Consider the following 13,407-nt stretch of genomic DNA (forward strand, 5'->3'; position numbering starts at 1 on the left):
ACCCGCCTCCCAGTTTCGCTCAATGGGTCAAGTTACCCACGGGTACTACTTCCCCGTACCCCTAAACTTTTTTTCGTACCAAAAATGTTTCGTACGCAAAATTATTTCGTACCAAATTTTTTATCGTACCCAAAATTTTCGTACCCAAATTTTTTATCGTACCCAAATGTTCGTATCAACATACACAATTGTGGTGATATAGATAAACTTAAATTGATGTTTTATATCCATCCTCTTCAAAAGCATCGTCACACCAGTACTGCCAGTACTTTGATTTATTATTGGTATCTGTTCTTGCCACATATTTTTTTTACATGTACATATGCATTTTGTTCGTACTAGTCATGTTTATCTACATGTCGTTTTGTACACAATTAGCAAAACAAGATCAGTTTGAAATATAATCACACATGTACAATCATAAAGACAAGCGAGACTTCAGGGTCTACGTTGGCATATTTTCAGAAAATTCTTGTTAAACACGTGTAATGTTGACGTGTGACCTTTCATAAAACCCTTAAAGCTCCTTCTTTAAAACTGCCACAGTGTAGAATGAGCAATAGGGTATTTTGCCTATTTCCGAACGTGGCTGTAAATAACGTTGTTAACGCAGGTTTCTTATTTTCAATCTGAATAAATATTAATTATAAGCACTCAATGGCGTTTCCTATCTTGTAATTTGCACTTCACAGCAGTCACCTCCACCATATGTTTTCAAAAAATTAGAATAATAAACAAATGTAAGCGACAGCCGCTACACGGAAAGTATTCTGTAAGATGCACAATGAGTCATTATTGTTAGGTTACAGTGTAGTTCTTAACTAAGTAATGCAATGGTACACTCGCTTACAATCATCTTGATTAACTGGTGGACATGTGTTCAGTTAAAGACACTTGTTACAATTTAAATGAGTCTCGCTCTGTGAAAAGGGGGCTTAATGCATTTGCGTAAAGTGCCGCCCCAGATTAGCCTGTGCAGTCCGCACAGGCTAAGCAAGGACGACACTTTACGCTTTTATAATGTTTTATGTTTAAAGAAAGTCTCTTCTAAGCAAAAATCCAGTTTAAGCGGAAAGCGTCGTCCCTAATTAGCCTGTGCGGACTACACGGGCTAATCTAGGACGACACTTTACGCACATGCACTAAACCCCCTTTTCACAGAGCACGGCTTAAATATAAAAAATACATTCGCACGGGCCTAGTGACGGAACCTCACGATTAAGTATGGCGTGATTCAGGATTATTGAAGTGGTTGCGAATAAGTCGTTACATAACTCTGAGAAAGAACATTATACCAGTAAATATTTCTTTAAAATGCTCTGGTTGGTGATGCCTTTAAATCGAGAATTAATAAGTACCTTATATAGATCAAAAGGTAGACGTAGTAACCCACCAAGTGCTAGCGTGGGGTAGCAGCAGGTGCGCACACATGTCAGTTACACGAGCATACCCGACGTGTGTGACGTCATATCTAATGTAAGCCCTACATATCATGTGTGCGGTATTAGGGCTTTCCTGGATTCAGTATTATTTATTTAATTCTATTATTTAGTCAAATATCAATACATTGAATTCAGTTCTTGATTAAGCCACGATCCCGCCATTTCCTGTTGATCTTTATTCGGTACTTAAACTCGTGGCTCCTGCGCTTTCTGACTTGTTGGAGAGATATGTGGAGGAATCTGAAAGTAACATGCGCGTGAAATGTAAGCGCCACTCCGAGTGAAAATTTATATTTTCTATGGTCATGAGTGAATTAAAATCCATATTCCACCAAATCCAACAAATTTTCTTTTTATTTTATGCTTTTTTTCACAGTTTATATACAATGTTTTAGAGTTTAACTAAAGAATTTCGCTGGGATAATGACGTCACTTCGTCAAAAATGACGTCATTTCACAGTAAACAGTGAAAAGTATCGATAATTTTCAATGCTGATTTTCACTGTTTGCGACGTGAAATTATCAGTTTTAATTCACTGATATTTCTCAATAAACCACCGGAAACCTGAAGTTAAAGTGCGAGTCTTAAGAAGACATCACAGTCAGAGTTGTCGTTCTTTCTCAACAATGTTTGCATGCCACTCTCTATTTTTGCAATTATTGATCGCTGTGTATGATAAATTGCCTTTCAAAATTGTGTCTCGGACAACAAAAGTCTTAAAACGAATGACACGCACTTCTTGAAGCAGTTATTTATACCAGTTGTGTAAGGGCCAGATATCACGTCAATCAAACAATTGTATTGCTGTGTTGAGCCAATAGATCAGTTCAATCAAACATTTGTATTGATGTGTTGAGCCAATAAATCAGTCCCATCATACATTTGTATTGCTGTGTTGAGCTAATAAATCAGTCCTATCATTTGTATGGTTGTTTTGAGTCAATAAATCACTCCCATCAAACATTTGTATGGTTGTGTTGAGCCAATAAAGCAGTCACATAATACATTTGTATTGTTGTGTTGAGCCAATCATTCAGTCCCATCAAACATTTGTATGGTTGTGTTCAGCCAATAATTCAGTCCCATCAAACATTTGTATGGTTGTGTGGAGCCAATAAATCAGTCCCATCATGCATTTGTATTGCTGTAATGAGCCAATAAATCAGTCCCATCATTTCATTTAGTTGTGTCAAGTCAATAAATCAGTTCAAACGTACATTTGCATTGCTGTGTTGAGCCAATAAATCAGTCCCTTCATACATTTGTATGGTTGTGTCAAGTCAATAAATCACTTCAATCATACATTTGTATTGCTGTGCTGAGCCAATAAATCAGTTCCTTTATACATTTGTATGGTTGTGCTGAGCCAATAAATCAGTCCCATTATACATTTGTATGGTTGTGTAGAGCCAATAAATCAGTCACATTATACATTTGTATTGCTGTGTTAAACCAAGAACTCAGTCACATTATACATTTGTGTTGTTTTGTTGGGCCAAGAGATCAGTCAAATAAATACATTTTTCTTTAACATCCGATGATAACCAATTAGTACATTTATTAACTGATCTCAAAATGATATTTTTTGTTTAAACTACAGACATGTATATATGCAAATATGATGTCCCTCATGCCTGGCTTAGGTGATCAAATCAGTTTAATGAGTGGACGATAAATATGAAGACGGTGCTTGCTGCGAACCAGTAAACCGTAATAGGGCCCCAAAAGTCCCGGTGTCTGTCTGTTTGTACTCTAACGGGGTTAACGATGATCAGACAAGGGGCAATATCGGGTCATCTGCGACCCCATCCCTCTCCAATTAAACTTTTTGGGTCAGCTGCCGTAACCCCTGTCCTCCACACCCCGGTAATCACACACTAAAATGACCCTGACTAATAGTACCGAAATATAAATTTCGACATAAGTATACATTCCGGGGTTGAATTTCAAGTCTATAATCCCGTATACCCCCATGCTCTAAGAGAATATATATGCATAACTCATTTTGAATTACGCAACACAATAGACTAGTTTGCATAGTTTATTTGCAAAAGATCAATTAGGGTCACAAATCCATGAAAACAAAACAAAACATTTACGAAGTGTTATAGTATTGCCGGATTGATTACAAAGTGTTACACATACTAACGAATATTGTCTTCTGACTACTTAAGAAGACGTATTTGTACACAATTGAACCAAATGACTAGTGCACAATTTTAACACGTAACCACTATATAACTCTGGGGTTCTTTAGGGTATTATAACTCACATAAGAAGACTATACAACTCAATACTTTTCAGTTTTCTCGTATCAATGTATTCATGTAAATACACAAATAAGTGATCAGGATGTAGTATCTATGGAAACGTCCCATCATGTAAATAAACAATTACATATTAAGTATGATGCATAATAATAATGGTAATATTATAATTAATATACAATGTAGATCATACTTATTTATACTATAAATAAGATTTGTCGTGTTCTAGTGGCCAATAACACCTGAACATTAAACATTATTATGCAATAAAAATAGTAACAAACATACAAAGAAACAAATATATATCACATGACAAGAACAGTACATAACACATAGCACACAGTTATATTACCAATTGGTGGAATTGAATGGCTCCTCTTACTTCCAAGTTCTACACTGCTGTAAATAAAGCATGCACAAACATTTTTAAGTGCACTGATTAGTAAAGAATTAAAACGATTCCAAATACTAAAATATTAAAAGAATTGAATCCATTGTGCAACCATTTCAACAATCGCGAAAATATAACATTTAACATTACTAACATGTCAAATCATTCTTTAAATACAAATGCAATAGTAACAATTGATTGAATACAGTTCATGACAACCGAATACAACATACCAGCCAGTGGAAATCCTGATTTAATACTAATACACGAGTAGAAAATGTCTGCCTTTCTTCTCCAAATTCCCACCAAAAGTGAACAATTCAATCAGAAAACCATACCCAATAGTGATAAAACTGGCCACAAGAAATTGGGTAACAAATAAATAAAAAGGGTTAAAAACCACTCGGGTACATACTCCCCCGCTTTCCTAAAAGACGTCCCGTCATAAAGTATACGTCTGTGTATGTCCATGTCATGTTACACACAAACTTATCTCCTATATACACTACTTGCTATTTACTACTAAATATTATTAACTATATACACTACTCACTATTTACCACTACATAGTTTTACATGTAATCAAACTTCATCACACAGCTATGTAGAATACTTTGCACTTCATACAAACTTTTCATTATACACTTTATATTATTAAAGTATTATACACTTCGCGAACTCCCCCACAACACAAAATGTGACCGCACAATTTCAGAAGTATAAACTTACAAAATGTTCCTCAAAATTAAATGAGAATGATAAAAACACTTATTAAAACAATTTACATTTTATTATAAAGAATACATTCAACTCATTTCATAACAGCTCCAATTATCTGGTGAGCTATATTGGTATCAATTTGATCTAAAATACCAGCATTAAATAATACAGATAATGCTTCAATTTTACAATCATGAGAAATTTTGGCCATGCAATTAAGATAATAATCTCTAAGTCTATTCGGTGGATGTCTTTCTCTGGTAGATCTTCTGGGTACTGGGACTGGTGGTTCTCGAGTTGTTTCAGTTGCAACAGACTGACTCCTCCGTGTCCTCACTGTACCATCTTTTATTCTGACATCCTGACCTGTGTCTGTAAGCTGCATGTCTTGTTCAGTGTCATGGTCTATGGGTTCTTCAGCTGCTGCTACACTGTTGTCATGGAGTACTTCGGCTCCTTGACCAGTCATATCAGCTGCTTATTCACCTGTTTCATCTGTTGTTCTTGCTTCAGGTTCGTCCATTATTTCTTCTGTCTGCTCAGCAGAAATTATTCCTACTAAATGTCTCAGATTCTCTTCATGTTCTTCGTTCTGACTCTCTTCTGTATGTAGATCTACATCTGATATGTCCACTTGTATGCATGGATTGTTGGCGTCCCCAATTAGTTTTGTAGTAGCTACAAAATCTAATCTATCTTCATCTTCTTCCTAAGTGACGTCACATACAACTGTCTCATCTGTGGCTTCTTTACAGCACTCACTTCTGACCCCTTTGAACTTTTCTCAAGTCCAATATGATCTGTTTCTCCACTACCATAAACTACATTCTGACTTTTAATCAGAATCAATAAGTTTCTGTGGAGAACTTTTTCTCTACCTGAACCAATGTTTTTGACTCTGTACACTGGAATATCTGTTTGCGGTTGCTCTACCACAACATATTCTTGTTCTTCAAATCTATCATCAATTTTATGCTTTCCATCAAATGACACTTTTCGTACTAAAACACGATCACCAACTGATATCCTAACAGCTTTTGCCTTTTTGTCATATTGTTTCTTTTGTTTATCATTTGCCTTAGTTACATGTTTTTCTACAATTTGTAGTGTTGTTTTCATCCTAGATCTTAAATCCTCCATGTATTCATATGTAGATTTGTTGCCAAATTCCTCTCTTGACTTTTCAAAAACTGCATCAATGGGCAGTTTTGGTTTCCGACCAAACATTATTTCATGTGGAGAAAATCCAGTTGAGTCATGGGGAATGCAATTATATGCATTAACTAATGATTTAATATAGTGTTTCCAATCTGTTTTCTGTTCTTTTTTGCCAGTGTTCCTAACATATCTAAAAGTGTCCTATTAATTCTCTCTGGGCCGGCATTTCCTTGGGGATGGTATGGAGTAGTATGGCTCTTTTTTTAAATTTGCTAAATTACATAGCTCTCTAATGATTTCACTTTCAAAATTGGCCCCTTGATCTGAATGTAGGCGTGTCGGTATCCCAAAATGAATTATAAAATTATTGTAGAATGCTTCTGCTGTAGATTTGGCTGTCTGGTTTCTGGTTGGTACGGCTAAAGCATATTTGGTGTAATGGTCTGTTATGACAAGTACGTTGTCAATGCCACCTTTAGCTGGTTCAAGTGTCAAATAATCGAACACACTAACTCAAGTGGATATTAGGTATTAATGCTAACTAGTGGAGCTCTCTCATTAGTATTTTTCTTTCTTCTCAAACACCGTTCGCAACCATTGATCCACTGTTCTATATCGGCTGCTACACCTGGCCAATAAAATCTCTCTTTAATTAATTTAGTTGTTTTCTCGTTTCCAGGATGACCTACATTGTTGTGTAATCCTTTCAATATTTCTTCTTTGTAACAGTCAGGAATGACTAACTGTTCAATTAATCTTCTTCTTTAATGTTTCTAAATAGAATGCCACTCTTTATCTTACAATGTTTAAATTGTTTCCTCATAATTAAGTATTGTTTAGAATTAAACTTTGTTGGTATTTTCTGGTCAATGACAACTTTTCTCCATCCATAAATTAAAGGATCGTGTTTTTGTTTCTGTCGGATTTCTCTAAACTCTGTTTGGGCCAATCCATGACCTAATTCTTTTGTTGCCTCAACAATGTGCATACTAGCCATTGGCAGAGTTTCTATTATTGACCTCACAGTATCTGAGTCGCTATTGCAAATAGCTTTGACTGTTAGGTCATCTATTTGAATGACATTTTGTTCATCCAATTTTTCGTATGGGTAACGACTCATACCATCTGCATTAGCATTATTGGTTCCTGGTCTGTATGTAATACTGAAGTTGTATTGCCCTAATGCTGCAAACCATCTTTGGCCTGTGGCATCTAACTTGGCTGTAGTTAATATGTAAGTAAGGGGATTGTTGTCTGTAACAACAGAAAAAGTTTTCGTGGCTAAATAATCTGAGAATTTCTCAGTAACAGCCCACTACAGCACTAGAAATTCTAACTTTAATGCGCTATAGTTACGCTCAGACTTAGTAAGAGCACGACTAGCGTAAGCTATGACTCGCTTTTGGTCGCCTTGCTGCTGATACAACACAGCACCTAATGCTTTATTAGAAGCATCTGTGTGTATTTCAAAAGGGCTCTCAAAGTCTGGGTAGGCAAGAACAGGCGGAGAACAAAGTATTTCTTTTAATTTATCACATGTAGTTTGTTCAACATCAGTCCATTTCCATTCTTTAGAATTTTTATGTTTATTTTTGTTAGCTGTAGGAGGTAAAAGTTCATTCAATGGCCTTGTTAGTTTACTGAAATCTTTGACAAAGCGTCGATAATATCCTGCAAAGGCTATGAAAAATCTCAATGCATATGAATTTTCTGGTACTGGCCATTTTTTTACTTTTTCAATTTTAGCTGGATCTGTTTCAATCCCATTACTGCTAACAATATGTCCAAGAAAAGTGACTGGGTTGAAAGAAAAAAAACTTTTTAAGGAGCCAATTTCAAATTGCAAGATTTCATTTAAAACAGTATTTAGTCTTTCTAAGTGTTCTTCAAATGCGTCGCTAAAAATTATTCAATTATCCAGAAAAACGACACATATGCACAAATTGAGTACTTTCAGGCATTCCTCCATTAGACGTTGGAATGTGGCGAGGGCGTTCGTGAGTCCGAAAGGCATGGCGTTGAACTAAAAAAATCCTATTGATCCTACTGTAAATCATGTTCTTTCTTTATGTTCTTCTTCTACTTCAACTTGATGATATCCTGATTTTAAATCTATTGTTGAAAAATATTGAGCTCCATTTTAACAGTCAAAAATTTCTTCAGTTCTAGGTAATGCATATGAATCCTTCACTGTCCTTTGATTTAACATCATATAGTCAACACATAATCTACGCTTTCCATTCTTTTTCTTTACTAGTGCAACATTACTAGTCCAAGAAGATTTGGAAGGTCTAATGACACCACTAGCTAGGAATTGTTCTACATGTTGACGAACCTCCTCTATCATACCAGGTGGTATTTTCCTATGACGTTGTTTAAAAGGTTTTTCATTGATTGAATCAATCCTGTGTTTTATAGAATTACATTGGCCAATGTCAGTATCAGAAACAGAAAATATGTCTTTATGTAATTCTAATAATTCTTTTAATTTCTCCTTTTGTTCATGATTAAGTATGTTATGTGTATCTATTTTCAACTGATCAACAATTTGCTTTCTTTGACATTGTTCAATATTATCAAATACTTCTTCAGCAATAGTGACGGGTTGAAGTTCACATAAAATAGCTCTTGGAGATATAGTAACGGTATTAGATGTTAAATTTGAAAGAGTAACGTTCACTTAGAATAGCCTGTTTTCTTAATTTGTACAGCAGCTGTTGTAAAATCTATGTATGATGGCAAATTACTCAGAGTTGATTCCTGTATAATAGCTGTTGTATCTGGATGGTTAACGTGTTTGTCCAAATATCCCCTAATGTCAATACACTGATTTGGTTTTAGAAGTATTTTGTGCGGTATAGCACTTCTGACAATAGCAATTCTTGGATTTCTTTTCAATTCTTTTTCTCTTAGTACCATTGTTCTCAAACTTAAGTACCATGGACTGTACATGTTTGTTTTCTGTAAAAATTGATCTCCATATTGAGATTGGCAATCTGACAAAATTTCCTGCAAAACATTAGTTCCCAGAATAACTGGTGTTTTGTTAGAGTACTTGGTGTCAGGCACAACAAATAGAAGACAAATTCTATTTTCAGCTTTAGGTAGGCATTTTTAATTTGAATTTCAACTTCGATATAGCCTTCAATATATGGTAAACTATTCCCATCTGCACATTCAATGTTAGCTTTATTTGTCAACGGTTGTACAGTGACTGAAGATAAATGATTGTTATAATTTTTTTGTGAGACAACAGCTGCCTGTGTCAAGTAAAGCAATGGTACTGATATTATTAATTGAAATTTCCGCTTCATTTGTGTCACCAAATAATTGCGGGTCTGAATCCTTCGTGCTCGAGTTCGACCTGTCAACATGAGCACTTAAACTTTTGGGCAATTTAGTTGCCTGTGGCCTTTCTGGTTACATTTGTAACAAATGATCTCACTGTCCATATTCATAGAAAAAGTCCTCATTGTATGACCATTTTGGTTACACATGTAACATGTACCTTGAAATGAGGTACCCGCAGTAGGTCTTGTTGACCTGTATGTGCCCCTTCCACGATTAGCAGTACTTATTTTACCCCTGTTAGCACCACGGCTTCCTAGTGGGTATCTGCTTTGATATGTATTTATTGAATTGCCATGTTCCTTGTCTAAATTTGCTATCCTTTCATTCAATTGCTGAAGCAATAATTTCATTTCTGACAAGTCATTGTTATCAGGTGGAGGTACTTTGGTAATCGCCTTACAGGACTTTTGCTCTTTAACAGGTTCTTTCAGCTCTGTTTCAATTTTCCGAAGTTCTCTCTTGAACTCATCATAATTGTCAATCTTATCACATTGATAAATTGACATGTGCTTTAAATCTCTGGCCCCGATTTCTCGAAAATTCTTAAGTTATAAAGATTTAATTAAGACTTAAACCCCATTTAGTGGTTAAGCTAAGTACTGCAACTTAAACCGATTTCTTAAACGAGTTGAGCGAAGAGTTTAGCTAAGCGATTTTTATGCGATTATCTTGCCGATAGTTTTGGGTACAATCGGTACTCTTCTAAAAGTCGTCTGTTTACAAACAAAACAAAATGGCCGAAGAAAAAAACAAGAAACGCTGTCAAAATTGGTCAAAGGCAGAAAAGGCCTTTGCCTTAGAACTTATCAAATCCCAGGAAGAGATTTTTGAGCGATTTCAAGGGGCAAATTAAGGCAAGCTGAAAAAGAAGCTATGCTGGGAGGAAATCGCCCTGGATTTGAACGCGTTTGTAAATGTTCTGATTTTGCAAAAGTTAATGTATATTGTGTAATAATACTAAATAGTTATTGTTTATAATAAATGAGGTTTATTTTCAGTAATTTGTAAAACGAGATCTACTATAGTATTCTTTTAATTTCTTATTTTCTAAACAAATTTAAAAACAACCACGATTTATTACATGCGGAACAAATCATTCAATGTTCGCAAAAAAAGAAATTATTTTATTCAAGCTAAGTTGCTCATTCGTATATACGCTGATAAAACTTTAAAATATAAAATTACAGGTCAGGCGTATGCTCAGAAAATCGGGGAGTGGAGGAGATCAAAACCATGTTCAAGAACAGTGGTAAGTTAGGTGCTTTTTACAATATAAGCGACACAATACAGTACGCATTTCGTCTTAGTGAAATCCATTTCAAACGTGGTTATTAAAAAGTAAAATAAAATGCATTGTGCAGATATTTTCATAGTTACTGGTGTACAAGAGAAATTGCATGCGAAACATGTTATAATTATCGCATAACACACCGTTCTCGGTTAACAAATATTCAACATAAAAGACTTGAAAGGACTTACCTTTCATCATGTTTATGTCCATTCCTTAAGAAACTACTGTATCCATAATGAAGTCAAATATGTAATTCCCCAAAGCTTTATACAAACGACAATGTACGCATTTCATTCAATGAAACATGTACATGAACGAGAACAAAGCTGCTTTAGGCACTTACATAATGGAAACGAATTTCAAATTGTCCCACTAAAGAAATTGAATAGTCTACATGTTAAGTGTGTAAAACGATCCATGTGGTAAATTCAACATGTTCATCCATTTACGGCATCCCACTAACATTACTGTTTCTATATTTCAAGTAAAAGTTCCAGTTTTGTCATGTTTACACATTTATGCCTAGCGTCTAGAAAAAAGGCCTTGGCAAACAGCGCAGACCTCATCTGGGTCTGCGCTGTTTGCTTAAAAGAATTTATGTAAGAATATATTCTAAATATAGAAATAAATATACTAGACATCCCTAATTTTGGAAATAAATTGATCCAATTTAGAAGGATGAGAGAGTCCACTAGGCATAAATGGGTTAACTAGGGTTGAATGTCATCATTCGGTTTTGAGTTCACCATTTCTGAATCATAATAGAAAATTTCATCCAGTTACCAATTGCAAATGGAGACATGTTAATCTATATGTCCCAGTGCATATTGAAATCTTCACCAATGTAAGCTCATTTGTCAAAATCACCACTATTATTTCAAGCATATAAATCTACTATAGCACTGTAATCCATCTAAAACATCCATGCCTTGAATTTTTCATAGTTTCCAATTTTAAATGAACGTCTCACACTTAAAATGGTCGTTCGCGGGTGATGACGCGCTTTTGCACACGGTCCAATTTCATTGGTTGATGTCACTATTTCGGTTTACACAGCATGTCATGAGAATGTGTAATGAGTTTGTTTTTTTAACATATCAGTTTTGTTAATCGTATTGTCAATACAATTCATTTTGTAATGCATTAATAGTTATCAAATGTTAATACTATTGAATAACATACGCGCTAATTTTAAGTTATGAACAAATTAACATTTGTAAAATGAACTGTCCCAAATTCAGTATACGGAGCATTCCATGTAACATTAATGGGTGTATTCTGTATATTCATAACTAAGCCGTATTGCAATATCGTATTATTGGAAAAAAGTTTTATGGCGACAATGCAAAGCAAATATCATTATATGAACTTCATAGCGTTATTATAGCGGTTATTAGAGGGACTATGGCAACGAAAAAACAATTCCAATTTTAATTTCAAATATTTAACACATGCGCTAAGCGAATACATATTCGTTGGAGAACCACATGTAGTAAAGACATCAATAGAAATTCGGTAAACACCAAGAAAAAGGCCAAACAAACAAAAACCAATTCATGAAATGTTTTGTATGTCAAAATGCCTCAAACATTTCATGTGAAATATACCAAGTTTAAACCGTGGATATATACGTTTGCATTATATTATTATTTTCATTTGCCGAAGCCCCTTTGTTTTCTCTGGGTTATATGCACCCCCCCCCCCCCACACACACACATACCGCATAAGATCAGATCATAGTTTAAAAAAAAAGTTAAAAAAGTAGATTGATCATTCACAATTGATCACAGTATTCCTTAGTCTAGGCTAAGTATATCTAGTTTAGAGTGCTGGGACACGCACTGATTCCACACATAATGCAGCCTCATGTCGGAATCGCCTGATTAATTGGGACTCGCGGTACAGAGTTCGGCTGGCGGTCACCATACCAGACCGGTGGAGTTTCTCCCAAAGCATGGACTGCCCGATTATGCTAAAAAGCTAATAACGTCAATTTAAATGAATGAAACGCAATTACACTACAATTAAATATCTATTTGATTGCGCATCAAAATGAGATCTCATTTCAGTGCGTAGTAAAGTCGACGATTCCAGATCAACTGGCCATGGAAGGGTGGACTTCTCCATTGAAGAAGAGATCGTGGCCGGTATTCTTCGCGATCAAAATCCCCACCAACTGGACGGAATACCGAGGGGTGTGGAAAGTAAGAAATTTGCATAGCGTTTGTGTGATATTTCAGTTAAATGTTTATAAATGTAAATTATTGTACAAGCGGGCATCATTTACATCAAATGTCCCTGTGCACCCAGCAACTGTAATTCAGTCAATAAATTGTCTACTGGGTTATGATGCCAGAGCGAGCGAGAATGTATGGCTTGGCATAAATCGGGCCTGGCAAAAACCGATGATAGAACCAGCGGTCACTGGATTTGTATTCCATTAATCTACAAGCTAAGAAAACTGGCTTGATTGTGAAGAATTTTAGTAATAATAAATTATAACAGTTGCTTGTTTTAATCTTATGAATCACTGTGTGATTATGTAGGCACATTCGAGAAGGAGAACAGGCCGCCAAAAGAGGGTCAACCGTCCTCTTCAACAGCCACCTGCAGCGTGCATAAATGCTCCCCACCTGCAGCTGTCACCACGGAGCCATGTTCCAGTGGCATATCGAACGGGAATGTACTGTAAGTTCACAAAGCTGGATACACTATGTCTGTCTTCCGTTGTAATAAAGGCAAGTTAGTGTGAAGAAGTTTCGTAAAACATGGACAACTGTGCAAAA

At 35.5% G+C, this 13,407-nt stretch overlaps 2 protein-coding genes across 10 annotated transcripts in view; one reads left to right on the forward strand and one right to left on the reverse strand.

Moving 5' to 3' along the window:
* LOC127837573 (high affinity copper uptake protein 1-like) overlaps positions 1 to 13,407 on the forward strand; it is a 142,231-nt gene that overhangs the window by 67,645 nt on the left and 61,179 nt on the right. The window lies entirely within an intron of this gene.
* Positions 1 to 13,407, reverse strand: part of LOC127837565 (outer dense fiber protein 2-like) — a 205,198-nt gene that overhangs the window by 45,909 nt on the left and 145,882 nt on the right. The window lies entirely within an intron of this gene.

This window comes from Dreissena polymorpha, chromosome 7, assembly GCF_020536995.1.
Source record: "Dreissena polymorpha isolate Duluth1 chromosome 7, UMN_Dpol_1.0, whole genome shotgun sequence".
NCBI classification, from domain to species: domain Eukaryota; kingdom Metazoa; phylum Mollusca; class Bivalvia; order Myida; family Dreissenidae; genus Dreissena; species Dreissena polymorpha.